Source organism: Solanum pennellii, chromosome 1 (assembly GCF_001406875.1).
Source record: "Solanum pennellii chromosome 1, SPENNV200".
NCBI classification, from domain to species: Eukaryota; Viridiplantae; Streptophyta; class Magnoliopsida; order Solanales; family Solanaceae; genus Solanum; species Solanum pennellii.
In genome coordinates, this window is record NC_028637.1 from 67,886,240 (window position 1) to 67,911,990 (window position 25,751).

Here is a 25,751-nt window from a genome sequence, read left to right on the forward strand (position 1 = left end):
TACGAAGATTAGTGAAATAGTTGTGAAAATCCTGTGAGACAGGTCGTGGTTTTACTCCCTTAAGCAAGAAGGTTTCCATGTAAAATTGTTGTGTTGTTAAATTTCATTTACTTTCTGTTCATATTTGGTTTTGTGTCAAGGGACCTGGTCCATTGACTGAGAAGTGGACGCATTGATTCTTACAAGTAGTATCAGAGCAGGGAATTTTTACCTTGTTAACACCAAGAAAGTGACATATGTTCTAGAATGGCTGCTCCACTTAATCTAGAAGAAGGTTAGTCTTCAACTAGACCTTTTCGTTTCAATGGACACTTTTACAGTTGGTGGAAAGTCAGAATGCATGATTTTCTTATGGCTGAAGAGAGTGATCTATGGGATATTGTCTTAGATTGAACATTTATCCCAATGATTGCAGAGAAAGATGGAGAAAAAACTAGGCTTGTTTCTAAGCCTAGACAAAAATATGATTAAGCTGATAGGAAGAAGATCGAAAAAGGTAACAAGGCAAAGACAGTTCTTGTCTGTGGGATAGGGCAAGGTGAGTTTAATCGTGTCTCAGCCTGTGCGTCTGCAAAAGAGATCTGGGATTGCTTAAAAACATCTCATGAGGGAACTGAACAAGTAAAAGTGTCAAAGATTGATATGCTCACTTCTTTGTATGAAATTTTCAAAATGAAAGAAGGTGAAACTATTCATGAGATGTTCACTAAATTGTCATCAATCATAAATAAGTTGAGAAGCCTTGGAGAACCTATCAGTATGAGCAAGCAAGTTAGGAAAGTGCTTCGAATCCTTCCCAACTCTTGGGAAAGTAAGGTTGATGCTATTACTGAAGCAAAAGATCTCAAAGTGTTAACAATGGATGCTCTCATTGGAAATCTAAAGACTCATGAGATGAATCGTAATCATGATCAGTCAAAGAATGAAGTTAAAAAGGATAAGTCTTTGATGCTGAAATACAAATCTGAAGAGGACTCTAGTGATGATGATATGGCTTATCTCATCAATAGATTTCAAAAGATTGTGCGAAAGAACAAAGGTTTTAAAAGGGGAGCAAATGTTCCACGAACTGCCACTCAAAATGATACATGTTACAAATGTGGAAAAGCTGGGCACTTTATAAGAGAGTGTCCTTTACTCGAGGCTGAAAATAAAGAATATCAAAAATCGAGAGGTGATAAAGAGAAGAGAAGGGACCTGGTACTCAATAAAAATGTTTCAGAAAGTTGCTGCTGATTATGTGGTCAAGAAGGCTCTTGCTGCATTGTGAGACTCCTCAAGTGACTCAGAAGATCCTGATGAACCAAATGATGTGTCAATGGTGGTGGTTCATGAAGAGGAAACCATATTCAATAAGATGTTTGCTTTCATGGATTATTCAGAAAATGAAGAAGAGGAGGACATAAACATGACCTTAATACTTATTCTCTTAAAAAATTGAGAACATTAGCAAATGTTATGATTGATTCAGTAATTTAGTTAACTTTTGAAAGAGACATTATGAATGTTGAGCTTGATAGTTTAACTGAAAACAAAGATAAAATGGAAGAGAAAATGTTGAAAATGGAAGATAAAACGACTTCTCTGGAATCTTACAAGACTGAACTTAAAAAACAGTTGCATCAGATAAATGAAGAAGCTGAAAAGCAAAATGGAAGGTCAAATAGTATACAAATTGAAATTGAAGAAAAACTGAAAACATCGGATACAAATCTTTGGTTGGCTTTGGAGAAGAGCAACAACTTAGAAAGAGATATTGTCAAACTTAAAGAAGAACTTGAAAAATCTCTTAAGTGGACAAAATCTTCTAAGATGCGGTCTAATGTAACAAATCAGAGTAATTTCAATAAGAAGGGTCTAGGAAGTTTGAATATTACTCCTCCTTTTAATCCTCACAGCAAATATTTTTTTGTGTTTGACAATTTGCTTTGTCTTCATTGTGGTAAAAATAGGCAGTTAAAAAAGAGTGTACTGCCTGGAGAAAGTCTCATGAAAGACTCTCTAAGTATACAGAGAAGCAAAGAGTATCAAAAGAGAGACCTGGTCCCCCAAAACAATTTTCAACTAAAAGGTTTTCAACGAAAGGATCTGATTCTGCTCCAAAATCATTTGTCAAAATGATTCAAAAACTACCCCATTGGACAAGGAACAATCAGATCACTTCCTTGTCTGCCTTCAGGGAAATCAAATTGAAATGGGTTCCCAAGCCTAACAAGTGATTCTTGTTGCAGGTGAGTGAGAGGAGCATCAGTCAATGTTTGTATATTGATAGTGGATGCTCAAAACATATGACTGGTGATATCAAAAATTTCCTCTCACTCTAGATACTTCAGGGAGGAGGTGTCTCTTTTGGTAATGGAAAGAAGGGGTATATTTTGGGAGTTGGTAAAGTGGGAAAATCTCTTGGAGAATCAATTGATAATGTGTATCATGTAAGTGGATTGAAGTACAGTCTTTTGAGTGTATCTAAAATTTGTGACAAGGGAAATGAAGTGAAGTTTACGTCTGAGAAGTGCATTGTGGTTAATCTAACCACAAAGAAAGTAATTCTTACTACCTTTAGAAGTAAAAACATGTATGCGGCTAACTTACAAACATCTCATGGAGATGATCTGACATGTCTTAGTGCTAAAAATGAAAATGTTGATCTGTGGCATCGAAGACTAGGGCATGTGATCTCATCTTTATTAAATAAACTGATTTCTAAGGACCTGGTCCTAGGTTTGCCAAAGTTGAAGTTCTGTGAAAATAAAATATGTGAAGCCTGTGTCAAAGGAAAACAAATCAGATCATCCTTCAAGTCAAAGAAGCAAGTAACATCATCACGAGTACAGGAGCTGCCACACATTGATTTATGTGGACCTTTGAAGGTTCAAAGTAGAAATGAAAAGAAATACATTCTGGTGATAGTTGATGATTACTCAAGGTACACATTGACAAGATTCCTAAGATCAAAAGCAGAAACACCCGAAGAATTGGTAGTGTTCTTCAAAATGATTCAAACAAAATTGAATCAAGTGATTGTCAGAATTTGATCTAATGATAGAACTGAGTTTGAAAACTCAAAACTTGATCAATTCTGCATGGAGAATGGTGCTAGTCATAATTTTTCTTCTCCAAGAACTCCTCAAAAAAATGGAGTAGTGGAAAGGAAAAATAGAACCTTGGTGAACATTGCTAGAACCATGATTATTGAGTCAAATCTTCCTCAAAGCTTCTAGGTTGAAGCTGTCAACACAGCATGTCATGTTACTAACAGATGTCTGACAAGGTCCTTATTGAATAAGACTCCCTATGAGTTGCTGAACAATAGAAAACCTATGTTGAGTTATCTTAGGGATTTTGGTTGCAAATGTTTTTTGCTGAACAATGGAAAAGATGATTTGGGAAAATTTGATCCTAGAAGTGATGAAGGAGTGTTTGTTGGATATGCTTCATCATGTAAAGCATACAGAATTTTCAACAAAAGAACTCGATGTATTGAAAAAAGTATTCATGCTGTGTTTGATGAAGATGGAAGTTTGAAAAGTGATGCATGAAATGATGAAGATGAGTTGATTAAGCTGTTTAATTCACATAAAATTGAAGGAAGTGAAGCTCATGAAAATGATCAGTTGAGGAATGACAATGATAATGATAATCACAGTCTATCCGAAAAGACTGATGAAGTTGAAAAGTGTGATGAGGGACCTGGTACAATTCTTAACTACAATCAGAATACCTCAAACTCTCTAGAATATGAAGGGCTCCTTGAAGAAGAAGAACATGCCGATCATCTATACCAGTCAATTTTGAGACCAGGATGGAAACATAGTTCATCACATACACTTGATAATCTTATCTCACCCTTGAATCTGGAATTCACACTAGATCAAAAACAAGGAATCTAGTTGCATTCTCAGCGTTCATATTTTCAATTGAGCCTACGAATGTGAAAGAGGAACTAGGTGATGCAAATTGGATCAATTCGATGCAAGAAGAACATCATCAGTTTGAAAGAAGTAAGGTGTGGTGCCTGGTTCCTCGACCTGTTGGCAAAACAGTGATAGGAACCAGATGGGTTTTCAGAAACAAGCTTGATGAAAATGGTTTGATTACTAGAAACAAATCCAGATTAGTTGTGCAAGGATACAATCAGGAGGAAGGAATAGACTATGATGAAACTTTTGCACCTGTTGCAAGGATGGAGACAATCAGAATTGTAATACCTTTTGCTGTATTCATGGGATTCAAGCTGTATCAAATGGATGTCAAACATGTGTTTCTAAATGGAGACCTTAAAGAGGAGGTGTTTGTTAAACAACCTCATGGGTTTGAAGATGCTGAGCTACCGGATCATGTGTTCAGATTTAATAAGGCTCTATATGGTTTGAAACAAGCCCCTAGAGCTTGGCATGAAAGGCTGTCAAAGTTTCTGTTGAAAAATGGGTTCAAAATAGGAAAAATAGACAATACCTTGTTCGGATTAAAAAGAGAACAAGAACTGCTTATTATTCAGGTCTATGTGATGACTTAATTTTTGGAGCTACATCAGAGCATCTGTGTGAAGAATTTTCATCAATAATGGGAAAGGAATTTGAGATGAGCATGATGGGTGAATTGCCATTCTTCCTAGGACTACAAATCAAGCAATCATCAAATGGAATCTCAATCAGTCTCGAAAAGTACATTAAGGAGCTGTTGAAGAAATTCAATATGTTTGATTCTAAACCTATTGATACTCCTATGGGAACAAACTCCAAGCTTATAGCAGATGAATCTGATTGTCTTGTGAATCAAACCATGTATAGTGGAATCATTGGGTCCTTGTTGTATCTGACTGCTAGCAGACCAGATATTGTATATAGTGTTGGAATATGTGCTAGATTCCAAGCATGTCCTCGTGTTTCACATTTGAAGGTTGCAAAACGTATTCCAAGATACTTGAAGAAGACAGGGGACCTGGTCCTTTTCTATCAAGCAGGTGACACCTTTGATCTTGTTGGTTTTGCAGATGTTGGTTGCTGGTTATCAAGTTGACAGGAAGAGTATTTCTGGAATGTCTCATTTCCTTGGATCTTCACTCATTTCTTGGGGAAATAAGAAACATAATTTTGTAGGTCTTTCAATAGTTGAAGCTAAATATGTAGCAGCTGCTGCATATTGTTCACAACTATTATGGATCAAGCAACATTTAGAGGATTTTGGTGTAATAATCAAGGATATTCCTCTTATGTGCGACAATACTAGGGCAGTTAGTATGGGGATAAATCCAGTTCAACACAAGAGAACTAAGAACATTGATGTTAGACATCATTTTCTTAGAGATAATGTTGAAAAAGGGAATATTGTGCTTACATATTGTCCAACAGAGGAACAAATTGCAGATATCTTCACCAAGGCACCTAACAAAGATCAATTTGAAAGTAATAGGTTGAAGTTGGGCATGATGACCTCGCACTGATTTCCAGATACTCAATAGTTGAATTCCTTTAATGGCTAAAATTGCAATGCAGGTATCCTTTGTGACAATAATATATTATCTGGATTAGATCATTTTGGTACCTATTATAGGTATACATGGCTAGAACAGTTGAGGAATGATGATAAAGTTGTGTTATGGGACCTGGTCCCAGTCAAGGTTAGCATTTTTACATTAATTTTAAACTGAAATAAAGTGACCGTTGATATAGCCACGTGTCTGTCATGGGTCAGTCTAACCGTTAGTCCCATCGCTTATTTTTCAAGCGACGCATCAAATCAAGGGACCTGTCACCGTTTCAATTCTTTTTAAACTTTTATTCTTTCCTTTTAATTCTTAATCTGTCTTGCAGTATTCCTCCACTATAAAAGAAAAGGGAAACAAGAGAAAAGACGAAATCTATTTTTATCCGTTTTTCTTTTTCTTCTAAAATTGTCACTCTTCTCTTCTTCGTGACAAAATGTCTGATCCTTCATCCACCTCTAAGCAAATTCTTACAACCCTTAGTGAGTTTGAACCTATTGCCTTTTATTCTCCTTCAGCAGTAGAGTCTAGGTCTAATATTCTTTCAAGTTCTTCCCAAGATATTCCTGAAAATCCGTTTCATTCCATAGATCTGAACAGCTCTAGTGTCCCTACTAGACCTGGTCCTCATCATAAAATGCTTTCAGATGCTTTGTTTAAAGGAGATTTGCCAAGAAATAAATCTTCTAAGTCAAACATTCTTTCTGTAAGTGAAGAGCTGGTGATTGAAAGTCTTGCAATGATGAGAGAGGAAGTCAGGGTCGAACAAAATGAACCTATTCAAGGCAAAGAGATCAGAGAGACTCAACCAATTTTTGATAAAACTCAAGATTTTGAGAGGTATCCATCTTCTAACTCCTGTGATTCTGCCAGTTATGGTGAATCTATTCAATGGAAGGTTGAAAGGAGAGATGTTAGTGTATCAAGAAAGGGAAAAGAAAAGGTAGTGGAAGAAGTGCCAGGAAGGAGACCTACTACTAGATCTGATGCTAGGAAGTTGCTAGTTGACGCTTTGAAAACTAGTGCAAGGTCTAGAGCAGAAATCAGGAGTGCCAGAACATTCAAAGTGTCAAATTTTAAAAATGTCTGAATCTGGTGTCATAGAGGTGTCTGCTAAAGAGACAAAAAAGAGGAACAGGAAGAAGAAATCAAGAAAAACAAAGTCAAGAGATCCCAAAAAGGTTGAGAAAATAAAATCCACGAGGGAGAGTTCTAAAGGAAAAAAGAAAAGATCACAGGGACCTGGTACCCAAAGAAAAGTTGAAGGAGGTCAACAAACAAGAAACTGTTGACAACTTGAGAAAGCAGTCTGTGCTGGCTGGGAGGGTTTTTGACATGGTAATAATCAACCTTCCTGGAATGGACTCTCTTCATGACATGGTGGAGATTCAGTCATGGATGCATCTCTTCAACCAAAAATCTCCCATTCTTCATGAAGAGGAAGTTCATGAATTTTACTACAACATTCAATTTCAGGAATATGGAAGTGTCCATACCATAGTGAATGATATTGCACTGCATCTGGATGAGTTTTTGTTGGGGAAAATTCTTAAGGTACCTCGAGATGGCACTAGGTCTGTGATTGGGAAAACATGTTCGACTGAGTTTGTGGCATTGGTCTCGAAGCTTACCACAACAAAGTGTGCAGGGGTTTTTAAGAAGGTGATGAAAAGTGAGTATCAGTTGCTTTTTGAGTTTGTCAACAAAACTCTACTTCCTCGAACTGAAAAGAGGAGCTCAACTACATCTACTGATTTGTATGTGATGGAGTTGTTGTGCAAATTTGAACCTCTGAATCTTCCAGGGATCATGCTTGAACATATGTACAAGACTGTCATTGAGAGGAAAGGAGTACATGGAATGGGATATTTATACTTTCTCACTGAAGTATTTAAATACTTTTACATTCCATTTAGCGTTGGCAAGGCTGGTACAGTGAAACAAGCTTTTTCAGAGAATACTCTGGTTGAATGTGAGTTCATTGAAGGGAAAGGAAATACCAAGAGCAAAATGACTCAATTCATAGAAGACCAGGACAAACTCAAGCATGAAGTTGAAGAATTAACTATGCGATTGAGTGGAAAAGATGTTGAAATTGTTATTCTCAAAGCTGAGCTGCTCAGTGCATAGACAGAGGGACCTGGTACTTCTGTGGTTCAAGCCCTGGAAAGGAAAAATGCAGAGCTAAGGGCCAAGGTTATTGCTTTGCAAGAAAAGGCAATAAAGGATAATGATGCTGCAAATGATAGACTCATTCTCATTATTAAGTCTCTCTCTCATAAGCGTCCCCCTTCTTAGTCTGTCCCAATCGTTTTATGTGTCATCCTTGTGTGGCTTGTATTTTTGTTATTGGATTCTCAGTTTTCTATTAATGTATTAAATGTTTATCTTGAAATGCTATTTATATTATTCCCCTACTTTTCTAGCTACTATCTCTTGTGAATGCTTTCCTTTGTGTTTGATTGCTATCAAGCTTTGGTCTACTATGATATTATTGTTGATACTATTGGTTTACTGTATCGCTTTTTTATAATGTCAAAAGGGGGAATTTTAACTGATAAGTTGTAGCTGTACATGTTTGTGAGGGGGAATAGTAACTCACGGGGAACTTGTTATGAAGCTGGAGTGGTGTCTGGCGTATTGTTTGTCATCATCAAAAAGGGGGAAAATTTTCTTTGTAAGTTTTGATGATGTGACAAACTGAGGGACATTGGAAAGGTACTAGGTTCTCAACATGAATGGCCTTTTGACTGCCAGCTGGAGAAGGTACAGAAAGTGGGTACACATTTCCCAACGGCGTCAGAAAAGTCAGACATTTCCAACAAACGGCAAGAGTTTAAGGAAAGGGACTTGTCGATAGAATGTCACTTATCTTAACATTATTCTTTAGTTTTTGCAACTTGAAAAAGTACTCTCAAGAACATTTACAAAGGCTATAGAGAATCAAAGTGAAGAATAAATCTATAACAACTGAAAACTCGGGTGCATATCGTGTAGTTGTTTGATAATATATTCTTGTGGTCTTACATTGTAAATTGTTCCTAAATATATAAAGGAATCACTGTGGTGGGTGTTGAAGTTCTAAGTTGTCTAGAGAGATAGCTTAGTAGGTAGAATAACTTCTACTTAGGATTATCAAGCAATGGAGTTATTGCTTGATTGTGAGATTAAAAACTTTTTCTCATATTTGTGTAACTAGTTTTACTTTTTCTTACGAAGATTAGTGAAATAGTTTTGAAAATTCTGTGAGACAGGTCGCGGTTTTACTCCCTTAAGCAAGGAGGTTTCCACGTAAAATTGTTGTGTTGTTAAATTGCATTTACTTTCTGTTCATATTTGGTTTTGTGTCAAGGGACCTGGTCCATTGACTGATAAATGGATGCATAGATTCTAACAATTACCTTTTCATTGAACAAAATAAACTTTGAACAATAAATATTGTATTTTTTATAATAAATTTTTTATATTGTATTGTTCTTTTAAGTTTTGTCCCAAAGTTTGTTTTATTTGGTACGATTGTAAAAATAAAAAATTGGGATACATTTGATAGTTGTCATAACTTATGGAAGTATTATATTGTATGCCAAGAAAACAATTTAAAAAAACTAAATTCCAAGTAGAGACAAAGCTTTAACTTGATTTCATATTATCATTTTATATCACATGGTTGTCAATTAATCTATTATTTATTGCATGGAAGTAAAGAGTTCAAAAGACTTCCATATGTGGTGAGTTTAATTAATGATATATGTTTTATTTCCTTCATAACCACACGGGTTTTGTACCGAGGTCATACCATACTAATTTTTAAGTAATGTATTATTTGAATTTGAAAAAAAAGATATTGTTATATTTTTAATACTTGAAAACAAATTAACTCTGAAAAATAAAAACATTCTTCACGCATCATAGGCATCAATTCTATAATAACTGTTCATTGTGTGATGAATTTTTTCTTGGTGTAGTATTTTAATAATCCCTTTTGGTTTAGAAAACCTTTTGACCAAATAGATTTGGAACTTAATATATTTTCCTTCTTGGATTTGGAGAACTTTTTCCTTACAGGTCTGGGACAACTGAAATCTATATAGAGAGATACAGTTGGGGATTATAAAAGCATCGTACATGACACAATGTAGTCCTAATGGCTTGAGAAAAATGTAACGAAAACACTTCTTCTTTTATTTCATCGTGGAGAAATCCCTTGCTTTCTTCTTCGAGGATTAGGCCGAGTTGAACTTAATTAAATCCTTATATTATTTTTTGTTCCCTGTTATTTGTTTGTGTTGTGTGCTAGTTATTCCTCTATATTCTCACAAAAATAAATAATGTTATATGGATTAAAATTATCTTTAAAAACTTAAAATTGTTTACATGAATTTAGGGCTTAACTAAGAAATCGCACAATTGTAAAATAGAACTTAGGCTTATTAAATAATGTTTAGAAGTATTATTTAAAATATAATTAGTCATATACTTGACGAGTCCTTAAATTAGATTCATCTAGGGTCTTATTGTAATGCAAATAGTATCCTCGATTGTTTATTTTATCTCGATATCTTATAAAACACCTAAGTTTCACGTATTTGTGGATTTGGTAGGAGCATGGACACTTAAGAGCAAAATGAAAGAAAAATGGAGAAAAAGAGTTGAAGATGCAAAGGTGCGCATCGCCAAGCACACTTAGTGATCCGTCGAATAGCAAAGTATCGACTTATGTTACAGCAAGTGAGCCATGAATTGGGGCTTCGCTAATCAGTTTGGCGAAAAAGAAGATTATCGCCCACCGATCAAGAACACAGGGACAAGGAAGGCATCATGCAACCGGTGACGAACTAAACGAAGGCAATTCGCTGAATCATTCGACGAATCACGACTAACTACGCTGAAAAGAGTCCAGCAAAATTTTGAAGTCTATAAATATTGAACGCTTTAATTATGATAAATTAAATTAGAGAGTAAAACAATTTTACACTTGATATTTTATTTTAGAAACTTTCTTCTTATGGTTTCTCTCAAGTTTGAAGAGGGTTTTGTGGAAGCTTGAAGAAAGAAGTTCTTCTTCCTATTTTTGGAAGTGGGTCTTCTTCATTTACTTTTTTTTCTACTTTTAGTATTAAATGTTTTACACCCACTTGATATCTTTATCATTTTAAGTATATTTTATTATTGCTTGATGTGTGGCTAAAAAACCTCATTTTTGGGGTGTCACTTAGAATTATGGGTTGATTAATTTGTTGGGTCCTGCTAGATTGTAGCTTAGATTGCATTTTAATTTTGATTTCACCTAGTGGTTGTTGTTTAACCTAATAGGTTTGTAATTGTAAATACAAAACTTCCCATGTGTTTTCGGCTTACTCGACAGAGAGATCGTGAAACTATGACCACTAGACTGATCTCCAAAGTAGTGGGTTGACATGTGGTTCAGTGAGAGAGGGTAAGCCCTAGTCCCATATTCAAGAACTCCCGTAGAGAGAGAGAGTGCGGATAAGGCGTAGGATGGATAGTTTAGACGAGTGGGTCTCTGAGAGGAACCCACTTGATATGAGCTAAATTTCCTCAGAAGGAACTTACTTTCACCAAAAGTATAGGCTAATCACCATTGCCTTGCGAAATTAGCTACCTAAAGCATACGCCCACCACTTTTATCTTCTCATGCAGCGATCACCCCCAAGAACTCTCTCTCATATTTTATTTTTCTTTTTATTTTTTGCTATTCTATTACTTGTGACAAAACCCCTTATCAATATTTGACACATTGGTGTCACAAATTAAATTTGTTTGTTTTTGTATTAGAAAATGTCCTAATTTATCACTATTTAGAACGAAACTCTAAGTAGTTACTACTTTCACTACCACTCCATGGGATACGACCCCAACCCTTTGTTGGGTTACTATACTAGCTTCGATTTGGAGACACTCAGACTATACACTAGTGTCATTTATCACAAGCTAAATCTAAAAAAAAACAAAGCATGAAAGAACAAAAATGGAGCCACTGCCAGGGACTGTTATCGCGTAAAAATGTAGTTACTTATAGTTTTTAGTTCTTTGTAACTTAGCTTTTACTAAATTTTTTTAATTTTGTGGTTCATTATTTTGTGTGATTGAGTAATTATGCATAGTTACAAGAATGGAAAACAATTGCAGACTTCACATAGAATGTGTTAAACCTAAGGGAATACCTCATACCTTTAAGCATGTAGAGGATGAGACTCTTGGGGAAATGTGGTTGTAGTTTCAAAAAGTATTAGAACCATGCCCATTTCAGGGGATGACCAAGAAGGCTTTACTATAATGCTTATACAAAGGTATTAGGATCGAAACTAGAAGTATCATCGATCAACACTTACCGGACGGTATACTCCTTCACCCCTACGAAGTGGTAGCCAAAACCCTTGATAATATAGCTAGAACTTATAAAAGAAATTAAGAAAACTACGAGTGGGATTAACTTGTAGCTTAAGTAGACAATCTATCCATGCGACTTAAGTACCTACAAAAACAAGATTAAATGTTGAATGAGCTCAAAAATAACAAAGAAATGTTGTTTGACACAACAACCCAAAACCTATAATCATTGAACATCAAGATGATCAAATTATTGAGTTGATACCATGTAGTAATCCACCATTCGCGAGAGGCTCGCCTAACTACACCATGAATGAACTCGAAGAAGAAGAATAAAGGTTGATTGACGTCGTGCCATAACGTTAACTAAGGCGTTGTTTGGGAGGCAACCCAAAACCCTTCAAGTATTTTAAAAATCTTATTTAAATTAAGGGTGTTTTGATTTTGTAGATTCATGAGTGGAGGGCTTCTGAAGGAATCGGTTTGAGGCACACAAATTATGTTGGCAAAGAGCCAACTTGATTGTTGATTGAGATAATATCCACTTTTTAACTCTTCAAATAAGATGGAGGTTTTGTACGACTCAGCCAAAAAATTAAAATCGCTTGGCGTATCGCCATGTAGATGAGGAGAGATTCAACTTACGTCACCAAAGGAATGAGATATGAAAATGTTGTATAAAATCGCTGCCTTTAATTCTCCACAAATTTTACATTACTCCCATTCTGGATTTTAGTCTTTACAAAAATGTGGTATCTCATAAGTATTTGAAGTAGAGTTATTATTGCTTGAATCTACATCTATCTGCCGCTTATCGCCTATATTTTCATCAAATCAGTAGCAAAGATTTGTTCTACATGACCCTCCTTCAATTATGATATTTTCTATCTGGAGATATGTTTTTCGCAAGTAAGGTATGCTAAACTATCTGATATGGGAATGATAGAAAAATGAATACCCTAGGCGTCAGTTATGTTGACAGAACTAGCCGTTGAGTAGAGAATTTTGTAAATTCTCCTTGCAGGGTTAAGAGGTCGATTATTGGAAACTAAAATTACAAATAGAGCATCAGCTAGTGTGGCGAGCCAGATATGGCCTACCGGCACACTCGGTGGTCATTAAAACTGATTGAGTTGTAAATGGCCCCAGTCTGCACATAGAATGCGTTTAACAGTCGGCGTAGAGAGTTTGAGTCGCTGAATATTATATATAGTTCCCCAAACAGATTTTGTTTACATATCAACCAAACCCCAGTTGAATCCTACTAACAACATCTGAATTTTGTTATGATTGCAGGTATAGACAAATCTAAAGTCATAGAAAAACTAACACCTCCTTAAGGAAAAGCAACTGGGGGTACATAAATACACGGATATGCACAGAGAGAGGAAAAATGAAGATACTTTCTTCAAGTAGAAATGGCAAAGATATCCCGATTCCCCAACCAAATTCATTAAATAGGGTAAAGGATGATGCGTTCAGAATTATTCTTGAAGAAAGATCTTATCCATAGATGAGGTGATTGATATATATCCTCAAATCATGAGCACACAGAGGTGTCATCACTTCCAGGTTTTCACTAAGTCGCGTGGCTCATACAATCCACGTCTGGTTCGGGAGTGTTACACATCATATTAATCTCTGATGCAATCGGGAATGAAACATGTAGCAATAGTTAAGCCAATCAATTATGTATTAGTATGGGGGACGTCTTTCCAGTATGATCCCGACAGTATTAATGTTATCTTAGGTCGTCCTAAACACATGGAGGAAGCATGCAAACACCTATCCAAAGCAATATCATTGGATAACATGAAAGATTGGTTAGCTCCCCTAATTTCATATGATACCCTAAGGGCTAGCACAACAATTGAAAAGAAAGACTAAATGTAGTAGCTCGATATTGGTTTTGGTTTTATCAGTAGCACAATCATGCCTTCACAAAATGAATCTATCAGACAGCCTGCAAGGGTCGCATGCCTAGGATGCTTTAATGACATAATTCAACTCAATTTGGGGGAGATCATAAATTTCGAGATCCTCATGATCTTAAAATGATGCAAAACATCACTTTCTTTCCCGGTACTGAACACTAAATTGTGCAAACAACTCAAGTGCCTAAAGAAGCTCAAAGGAATATGTTACTCACTCCTACATCATTCACCGACATTAGAAGGATCGAAGCAAAATACCTTAAGGATCTGTAAGAGAACCTCTTAAAGGGAACAGTTTCAAAAGCCCATCCAACTAATACAGCATGGACAATTCCTACTATGATTAGAAATAAACTTACCGCTATCATCACACGTCAGGTTTATGTCACACAAGCTATGCTTTACAGAATAGTAGAACTTGCTCAGAGTGCGTATCATCGAATAGTTGCCCTAGAAACATCTATTGTAGGAATGATCGAGATTGATCTGACTACTATTGATATACCACTAAAAACAACTATTGATGAACTTCATGCAAGAATGGGTGTGTGCGAACATAACCAAAGAACCACTGATAAGATAAACGTAAATGGAGTAGGTGAAGTCCATCCTTATGTCTCAGCGATTGAATAAACATGAACATGGACTCTGAAAAAAGCTACATCCCTGAGGACACACCTGATACTGCTGACAAGGAAACAATGAGATAGAATAAATCTTGATAGCTGCAGCAGTACTAGTTTCTATCAGGAGTAAACACCTTGCTATATTCAATAGGGGGAAACACAGCAACACACGGAAAAAACAACTTGAACATCATTTCTTTCCTTACTCTCTCTTCCATATAACTTTGCATTAACTTCTGTGTATCATATGAACTGCACTTGAGGACAAATGCTTATTATTGTGGTAGGGTGAGGCCCACCTTGTTTTGTTAAGCTGAATTTTTGCATGTTTTGGGATGGGTTGTGTTTTTAAAATTGTGTTTTAAAATCTTATATTTGTGGATTGTTGAGCTTATGGCTCGCTTTTTGGGGTCTTAATTTCAAAATAATTTTGACCCTTCCAAAAAATTCACTTTCGAAAATTTTGCCCCCTCTTGTGATGAAAGTTGTTGTTTTTGTACAAATTTAAGTGTTGGTTTAAATCATACCGATAACTTAAAAGGTGCTCTCAATCGAACAAACATGAATGTGCGGGTACCACAAAAATGAATGAAGTTACATAGAAAATATGTCAACTCTTAGCATCTCGCAGTCATTAACCAATTATTGAATTCATTCTTTTGAAATGACCATTGTACACCAGCAAAAGTGTGTTGTCTTATTTTACCTAAGTGTCAATGTCTTGTGTGATGAGCTTAATTTGAACCTTTGATGAATAAACGTAGAATTTGCCCAATTAGTTAGGCTGATTTATTTGGAAAGGTGTCCTCTTGAGATGATCTTAGGCTATAATCAAAGAGTCTAAGCCAACTTTGACATATACCTCTTTTGTGGCGTACACCGTGAGCGTGTGAAACTCAGTTGAACACCCTTTGGGCCTTACCGCTTCTTTGGAAAAAATTTATGAAATCAAGACCTTATGGTATCCATCACGTATAATCCACTTGATATGTGATATAAGTGAATAGCCAACATAGGTCAAAGCCTAAGTTGGGGGTGTGGTAAGAAGGGAAAGGAAAAGTCAAGAAGTGCAGGAAAAGTCTCACAAACCCATGGTATTGCGTAGAAAGGAAACCCTTCATACATGAAAAAAGGAAACAAAAAGAGAAGAATGAATAAGAAGGTTGTGAAATAATAGCACAAAAAGAAATCAGATTTCCAACCAATCCACGGAGAAGAATGAAACAATGACTTAAAGGCACTTGACTAAGGATTCATCAATTAAGAAAGGGGATGTGTTGAGAAATTCACATCTCATTGAGAAAAAATCCACCGAGCCTAAATGACCATACCTTTGTACTCAGCCCCCATTAAATTTCTTAGAAAGACATTTTTAATCTTTAGTGAATGAAACGAAAGTCAATTGGAAAATAAGGGCAATCCTATGGGTGAAAACATGCATTGTGCCCCCTCTTTGTGAGTGTGAGTATTGCATCAGATTGATGACCTTAAGTTAATAAATCTACATGTATGAAAATGGAATCATTCTTTGTGTAAGGGCATGTAGATACTTTTGTTGAGCATGAACTTTCATTAGTAGACAGTATTGTGAGCTCGAGAATCTTTGGTAATGGTGTGTCACACCTTGAATCTTTGATTATACAACAGAGGTATGCATGAGTAATGTGAGTATTGTTGTGCGTGTTAGCGATTTAGTTTTGTGTAGAACTATTTGAGATATCTTTCTTAAACGGATGAACTTAATTTTATCCTAGGACAAGCAAAAGATTAAGTTGGGGGTGTTCATGAGTCCTCAAATTGGACTTATCTATGGCCTTATTTAATGCATATAAGGTCCTTGATTATTTATTTTATCTCAATATACGATAAAAAATCCTAAGTTTTAGATATTTGTGGATTTGGTAGGAGCATGGACACTTAGGCGTAAAAAGGAAACAAAATGGACAAAAAGAGCTGAAGATACAAAGGTGTGCATCGCCAAGCACACTCTGGCGATCTGCCAAAACAAAAGTTTTTTCCTTCTGTCATAGCAAGTGAGCCCTGAAGGAAGTGGATCAAAAGATGACAAAAAGAAGCAGCAAAATCTTCGCCGATCAATTTTATGAAGCAGAATATTACCGCAGATTGATCCAAAACACATTGATAAGGGAGGCATCGTGCAAATGGCGATGAACTCAAAAAAGGGAAATTCAGCGTATAATGACTAATTGCTCTAAAAAGATTTTCCAGTTTAATTTTGAAGTGTATAAATGTTGACCTCTTTTATTATTTAGATATAGTAAATTAGAGAGTAATACAAATTTACACTTGATATTTTATTTTAGAAATTTTTTCATAAGTTCTCTCTAAATTTGGAGAGGGCTTTGTGGAAGCTTGCCGAAAGAAGTTCATCTTCTAATTTTGGAAGTGGGTCTTCTCCATTTACCTACCTTTGCTACTTTTAAGGTGTAATCTCTAATACCCACTTGATTTCATTATCATTTTTAGCATATTTGATTATTACTTGATATGTGGCTAATGATCCCCTAATCTTGGGGTGTGATTTAGCAATTATGGGTTTATAGTTTTAAAAACAAAACAAACAAATGTCTTTTGGATTTCTAGAGGAAGAAGTTGTGAAACTAAGACCATTAGATTGATCTCCGAAGGAGTGGATCGATATGCCCGAGAGGGTGAGACCTAGTCCAATACCCAAGAACCCTTATTGAAAGAGCGAGTTTGGATAAGGCGTAGGCTAGATAGTTTAGACAAGTGGGTATCCGAGAGGAAACCATTTGATATGGTGTAAGTTTCTCAAGAAGGAACTTGCATTCCCCTAAAGCTTAGCCTAGTCACCATCGTCCTGCCTAATTAGCTACCAAAATCATGTACCCACCACTTTTATCTTCACATATAGAGATAACACCCCAAGAACTCTCTACCATACTTGATTTCCTTTATATTTTTTATATTCTACTACTTGTGACAAAATCCCTTTCAATAATTGACAATTTGGTGTCACAAATTAATTGTGTTAATATTTGAAAATGTCTTAAACTATCACTATATAGAACGGAATTCTAAGTAGCTACTACCCTCACTACTACTCCCTTGGGACATGACCCTAACCCTTTGTTTGGTTACTATAATAGCTTTGATTCGTAGACACTCAGACTGTAGGCTAGTGTCGTTGGTCATGATCTAAAGCTAAAAACAAAAATTAAGTATCAAAGGATCAATTTTCCATGTGTTGCATTATATATGGAACACTTTGTTAAATCAGTTTTAAAATATAACATATGTCCTTAATTTGAAAATTTTTAATTAGACTATTTACCTTTTACCATGTTGGTTTTACCTTATTTGGCAAAATATTCAAAAAGGTACTATTATGTATAAAACTTCATATTTTTAAGGATGATTGTGGAACCTAAATATCAAAGCCTTTCCAAAATTGTTTTTAGTGAAACTAAATCATATAAATTGAAATGGAAAGAGTACATATTTAAACTATTATTAGATGTATGACATATTTGAATAATGTTGTTTGAATAAAAGTCATATATTTTAGATATATAGAGGAATATGGTTCTTTATTTTATCACACGATTCGCATTAAAAGTTACTCAAGAATCCATCAAAATATTTTTGTAAATGACTTGTAAGAAAATAAACTAAAACTTTATAATTGGAGAAACTCTTAAAAACCATACCTCTAAAATATCGGCTATTAATTTATCATGTGTCATAAAATATGTTGGAACTTCCATTAATATTGCATCCTTATCATTACCATCTTTTCATTGCTTATCCATAAGGTAAAAGACAATAAGAAAAAATTAGTTAGATATTTAGAAAAACAAAAAATTGTGTGAAATAATGCATGGTTTTCTAAAAGAGATAAAAATTACTCACTTGCTACACATTTGTGTGGATATATCAAGTAACATTTTAAGAAGATAATCTAAGAGATAGAATACCTAATATATAAAATAAAAAAATGAATGTTGATCAATCTTATGCACTTTTTAAGAAGATACGTGATGGTCGTGGTCATGCAAGTCTTATGCTTACTAAATTCGTGATAAATAGTTTCATCCTAATGGAACATGTAGCTTGTCTCCTGCTTTGACTACAATTCCTAATCTACCTAGTAATCCTAAGGAAAAGGAATACCTTATTTAGTGTAGATTCCATCAAAATATTTTGTGCATATTTGAAAAGAACGAAAACTAACACCTTGTAATTGGATTTCTAAAGCTTACCTCAACACATCAGCATTTGTTTCTTGAGATTCAAGTAAAGATATGGGAACTTCCAGCAACGTTGCGTCTTGATCATCATCTTTGTCCTTCTTATCCATATCCATGTTGCAAATATGAAAAAGATACTTAAAAGTTTTTTAAATTTAAAACTTGTTTGAAGTGATGAAGAAGGTTTTAAAAAAAGATATGAACTATTCGCTTACTATGTTTCAAGTAATATTTTAGGAACGTGATCAAAGTGATACAAAAATAAAAAAAGAAATGCTTAAAAAGATGTGTATTCATCAATAGCATATATTATGTAACTAGATCCATGATGATTGTTATCATTTGAGATAGTTTGGTCATGTCATTGCTTGAGACTATGGAAAATCGAGGCATTAAATATATAAGAAAAAGGTTGTCTATGAAGACTTATCATTTTTGACATAATGCATATTTAACTAATGATATTGCACTACACAGAAAAATATGTACATGTGTGTAGCTACTAGCAAGTATTAATTTTTATGTCTCATATGTTTGCATTAATAAAGATATAACATTAATCATTCATATATAAACAACTAAATCTCTATCTTTTTAGGTTTGAACCTAAGTCATTAACTAAATTTTTTATGATGCAACCATCTATTGAGTCTTGATAGTTATAAATGTTTTGATAACAAAATCTCATATACTTAACATTTCAATTAAAAAGTTTCTGAAATATTATAGTTCATTAATTCAATTCATTCACTGCATACTCCATCTTTATCAATCATCGTCATCATTGTTCACCAACTCTAACTATTACAATCAATAACCCACAACTACCATCATCTACTACCATCACTATCAATCACTACAATCAACAACAAAACTTAACATCAAATATTTAACCTCTTTTAATTTGTATGACTATTTATATATTGTTGTTCATGAAATGATTATATTATTTTAGCTCTAGAGAAGAACAATATTTTTCATTCGTAACACAATTATCATTAAAAAGTTGTTCAAGTATCTATCAAAAAATATTGTATATTGCTTATAAGAAAAAATGAAGCACCTTATAAGTAGACATGTTTTTCAAAATCATACCTTTAAATTATCCATTAACATTGCATCTTCCTCCACAAAAATTTGGTGTTGGTTATTCATATCCTAGTAGAAAATAAAAACCAAGTAAAAAGATCTTTTGTAAGATGGAAATAGAAAAGCTTTTTTTAAAAAAAATATAAAAACATCAAGCTTGCAAGTAATGATATTTATGTGTCAAGTAATATAATAAGAATTTAATCAAAGTTCTAGAATACATACACATACAAAGTCAAAATAAAAGATGTTTGTCCATCAATTTATATATTAAAGAACAAGAATAGTTATTGTTGTGGTGATGAAGCTCAAACGATTTACCAAGTACATTGGATGTATGATTAAAAAAATAGACTTAATCAAACTTTCTTTTGAAAAACGTTATAAATTTTGAAAAAAAATCAATTTTTAAAGTTATTGTTTTTAAGAAATTTTTTTAAAGGCGCCCACAACCTCTAGATCTATAACAATTTAAATTAATTTTTACCCATAACAAGAATTATTTATCTTTTAATGGTAAAACCTAAGATGATAAAATCACTTTTATTAGAACTTTCATTCTTAAAATTAAAATATATTGTAGGTAAAATGAGAGAAAAATATGTAAAGCTTAGATCCATAAAAAACTCTAAATTCGATCTATTGTAACCATGCATCTTTCAAGATTCATTAGATTAGTAATCAAAAAAATTATCTTAAATTTGAATTTATTTTAAACCAAATTAAGATATTTGGAGAAAATCAAGCTAAAGAACATCTCAGTCCAAGAAAATTGTTAAAAGTGGCTACTATCTTTACATCTATAACAAGTAAAATTTATTCCCACCATATCAATAATTATTTCTTTTAAAATTTGGTCAAACTCAAAATGATCGATCTTCTCTCGTTCTCCAAAGATGTACTAGAACTTGAATATGTAAAATTGTAAGAGAATATTAATAACATCAAAGAAAAAGAAAAAACAAAAAGATCCTAGATAATTATATAAGAGAAGATATATATATACACAGATAGATCAATGAAGTAAAGAAGGCATAAGTGTAAACCTCAAACTTTTTTTGGAGCCGATTAGCTGGATTAAGAATCTTGTTATTATAGAATGAAAACAAAAGGCAGAGAAGGCAAAAATATGGTAAAAAGAAACTACATATATATATATACTTAGTGTCTTTACTTTTTTTTTTTTGAACACTTTTTTGGTTGGTAGCATTAAAGGAAAATTCATGTAATCTTCCTTTTTGGATGTTTTTTTCACTAAAATTATTTTAATTGTTTTTCCTATTAAGTCATCAAACTATAACTTTATTCCCTAGAAACAAATTATTTCTCTCAATAGATTCCTTAGTTGGCATATCATGTCGTATTAATTTATTATCCTCGTATAACGTATGATAAAATAAATTTTAATAGCAAATATTAAATGAATAGTTTTTTTAATTTACATGGATAAATCAATTTAATTTCGTAACTATGTTGAAATGAAATGATATCATCCTAACGAGGATGATAATTATCACGACTCAAATCGCCGTGAGTGGCACCAACACTAATCAACCTTGTGGGAGAATTAAAGACTAACCCTGACTAACCAACACTGTATTAATAAAACAAACTCTTGGCAAGAAAATATAGAAAACCATTAAGTTACTAAAGAATCGAATCCACATAAACTAAATTAGAAAATTAAAACAATAGTGACGAACAAATTACCCCATAACTTAAAATCATCATACCAAAACTCTAAATACTTGAACTTGAGATGCAACCTCCAAACTGAACTTCAACTAAAACACAGAAGCCTATTCCTGAATAAATGGATAAGAAGATCTAGAAGAATCAATGGTATCATGAAAGATGAAGCTCACCCTTGGACTAGAAATTTGATATCTCTCAACAAAGGTCTCGAAATAACCGCCGGAAGAGGTCTTTTACTCAACATGAAAAAGAACATGGATACCAGTACACAAACCATAGAGTACTAGTGGGATCACAAGGAGAGACAAATATATGGATGTAAACGGTCAGTACAATATATTAACATAGAACAATGTATAACATACCAACAATTATCAACCACATAGACTCTGAGTCACGTGTCTTGAAACAACAACGCTTGGGTCAAATAATGTATCAGTACATCTCTCATATGATCACAATGAAAATATTGGGTCCTCTCAACGAACTAAAATCACATACATGAAACCCTCACAGAAACTGAACTTTGGCTATTAGTGTGCCGACATGGTAACCGAGCATACATAATTAGTTTACCAATATGGTATCCGATTCATTCATTGTTAGTCTACCAGTGTTGTACCCAAGCCAACAAGTAAATACAAACATTCATTAACAACCACATAGTATAATGAACAAGGCCAATTGACAATCACAACTTCATTAAATGAGGTTATGACCTATATGATGTCATTTCATATGTCTCCCTACCATGAATTACAAAAATGATAATACGAAATATTCGACATGCATTCCTACATAGTTGGAAACATTGTCACGAACTGAAAATGTGTTCGATATCATTCTTTTTATTCCACAAAGAAAAGATAACCTACAAACCAAAGATATCGATAACAAATGGATTTATAGAAAGAATAAAGTATATCACCCTAATGTAATGTAAAAATCATAATAAACTTAACTAAACTATAAGACCTTAGACTGAACAAGAGGAAAACGGTGGACCCTATAGCAGGGCAGATGCCGTGAATAAGACCATGATGCGTTACTCTCATTGTGTCTCACACCGAATAAAAGATGGAGGAACAGGAACACTACAAGTTCCATGGAACTCAAGAACAGCTGCAAAGTTGGCGTTGAAAACAAATAAAACCACCCAATGACTTTTGAGGGACCACAAACCATTAGACTGTCCGTAAAACCCCGCACAGTCCATTAAGTGGCCTTTAAAAATATGACCTTGTACTACCCCAAATTCTATGAGAAACCACAGTTTCCCATACCACCCGTGGTGCTTCATAAAGTCCATGAATGGTCCTGTTGAAGAGGACTATAATCTTTTAAGTCACGGTAGTTTTTTTCTTTTCTCCTATAAGTTGTGCAGTTAAACTACATTATTTTGTGCCTAAATTACATTTGTTTACTCACTCTAATCCTTATAATCGAGCTAGAAATAACCTAGGACCCTTATTTACCTAATATCATCCAACATAAAAAGAAAATCTTACAAAGAGGCGATAACTTCTTTCAAGAACAAGTAGAGGTTTTCCTCAAGATCATCCCTGAAATCCAAAGAATTTATGTTTAATTTTCAGCAGCATTTATGTTCGATTTTACTTGGTTTCTTTGACTTATAAGGTCCCTTAAATTTAGTTAGTTCTTTTATATCTCATAAATTTTCAGACCTATGGTTTCTAGATTTTGAAGATTTGTTCGTGAATTAGTATAGTCACATGAAAGACCCAGAACCCAAGGTTGTGTAAATTTAAAAAATATCACGAATTATACATGCAAATAAAATAAGACTAAATATTTCCTCAAAGTTAGAAATTCAAATCTTCAGTATATATATGTTGCATTCTCAGTTAGCATATTAGTTCTTTGAGCTACTAATTATTTCACTTCATTTAAGCTTCTCATATTCATGTTGGAATTGACTTAGAACTTAGTTGGATTAGAGTTCGAGTACCCTTAAGTCCCAAAACTATGTGCCTACATAGGTTCATAAGTCCTATTTGTTGGGCATTCATTTAAGTGACCACACCATAGTCCACCCTATACCCCTAAAAAGGGCTCACATGGTTTATGTTGGTTAACCGAACCTCCCACAGTCAGAATGTTATTGCATTGACATAATTTTAGCATTTACATAACTATACAATTTAGCCTGTTAGCTTCATGATTAGTACTTGCTCGTTCTATCCAGTTTAGTTTAATTTTGCTTCAAAACAATTTATTTCTTTATTTAGCTTATATATATATACATCCTATATGCTCTGTTCATTCAAAGTACTGACACATACGTTTGTACTACATTGTTTTATGATATAGGTATAGGAATTAAGAATCAAAATCACTCTTAGTCCAACTCCTAGTTTGAATTCATCAAATTTAGTGGTGATTTCTCATATTTCAAGGACAATACACATTTTTTACTTTTAAGTCTTTATTTCAGTTCTCGGTCTTGATAGAGTTAGCTAGGGGCATGTCCCAGAAGGTCAATTATTTTACCTGCTTTTTAGATAATATATTAGTTTCAACTCATGTTGTTAAGTGTTGTTCAAGTCATAGTAAATATCTTATGATATATAAAATAGTTAGACTAATTGGGTTTTCCACATCCAAAATATCCTCTTCTTTTAGCTTCCGCATGTACATGATTTACTTAGCTTTTTTAGTATGCCTTTTATCTGCCAGTCTTAGGGTGTTTGAGATACGAACTTGGCACTACTTCTTGCATGTGTGTGTAGCGCACAACACCTAGGTGTTCTAAGAATTTTCTCTTATTTTGTTATTTTTATTGTGCACAGTGTGTAATTCAAGTTCTCCTTTGTAATCCATTGTTATGCATTTTATATCATGCCTCCTTGTAGAACTAATACATAAAATGCTAACACAGTTCCTCTAGTCCCAGAACATGAGGTTACAAATACAAAATTCTAGAATGCAACCTAGCGTTTGTGTCAAACCTATCTAACTAAAACAATCAACGTACATTAGTTTAGGCAAACCTTGATGGTTGATTAGCTATAACCATCGTTCGAGATTTTATGCTTATGAGTCCTCCTAAGTTTCTTAGGTCGCAGGTAGGTGAGAAACCACATAAATTCATTAATAAGGTCAAGAAGATTTTTTTGTAATGTAAGTGACATTACTAATAAGGTGGACTAGGCATCCTACCATTTTAAGGATGTGGTCATATTTTGTTCACATAATGGAAAGACAACAGGGGTGTGGATGCAGCTACTGTGACATAAGTCTACTTTGCTTGAGCTTTTTTTGATAGGTTCTTCTTGAGAGTGTTTAGGGAGGCTACGTACTAATTAGTCATGCACATGAAGTAGGGTTCTATTGTAGTCCATCAATACAAGCTGAAGTTCACGCAACTCTCCAGGTATGCTGCACATATGGTTGACGATTTAAAAGCACAAATGAGTAGGTTCTTGTTTCAAGTATCCGATCTGGTGAATACTAAGTGAGGAAAGGCCATGTTATTTACAGATATGAATATCTCAAAACTAATGATTCATTCTAGAAGGTTGAGGGAGATACACGTAGGTAAATGGACAATGATACCAATACGGGTAAATGTCCCTTTTAGCATTTTTGAAGTGTTTGTATACACGACTATCATTCATAGTGCATTTTTATACTAACACCTTCTTTCACCTACATTATTCCCAAGTGTAGGGGTCATAACTCAAGGTTGCAATTCACTCATTGTATTGCTTAGTGGGAGTGGAAATCTCACATGGTGACTATTATTTTTAATTTTTCACTTTCATTTTCAGCGGACTTATCTTTGCCCACTAAAATCAATTTGATAAATCACCGAGTTGGAGATGAATCAAACCATCTTGCCCGAGTTCTTAAAAATAGTGCATTGTTATACTCAGCGAGCTTACCTAAGATCTCAAAACCTGTTTGGTGGATCCCTTTCCCAGTAGGTGAGCCTTGGGGAAAAATTATCAAATGCGACCAAATCTATGTTTGAATAAATGTTCCTTGAATGAAATATCTAGAACTGATAGTAAATTGGTGGTTACCTCCCACACCTCCATGCTAATTACAAAATCCTCCATGCTCCTTCACACGTGTGAGTGTGAAAGCTAAGAAGATGATTGCTAGGTAAAGAACATATTTGAGGTCCAAGTTTGTTCAAACTCCTAAAACTAAAGTACCTACATCTCGTGTTATCCTAATTATCACTCCAACGGCCTTTAATAGGCTCAAGGTTGCTAGATAAAGCAAAATTCATGATGAGAGACCATTCCCCATAGATTGAGTCATAAATGACTACCCAGCCATATGGGACACCATTCAATTTCATGGGATGGAG

General features: G+C 34.2%; 1 pseudogene; it reads right to left on the reverse strand.

The window, feature by feature from the left end:
- The window catches only part of LOC107001140, a 27,259-nt pseudogene extending 7,476 nt beyond the window's left edge, over positions 1–19,783 (reverse strand).
- Positions 19,784–25,751: the final 5,968 nt, after the last annotated feature.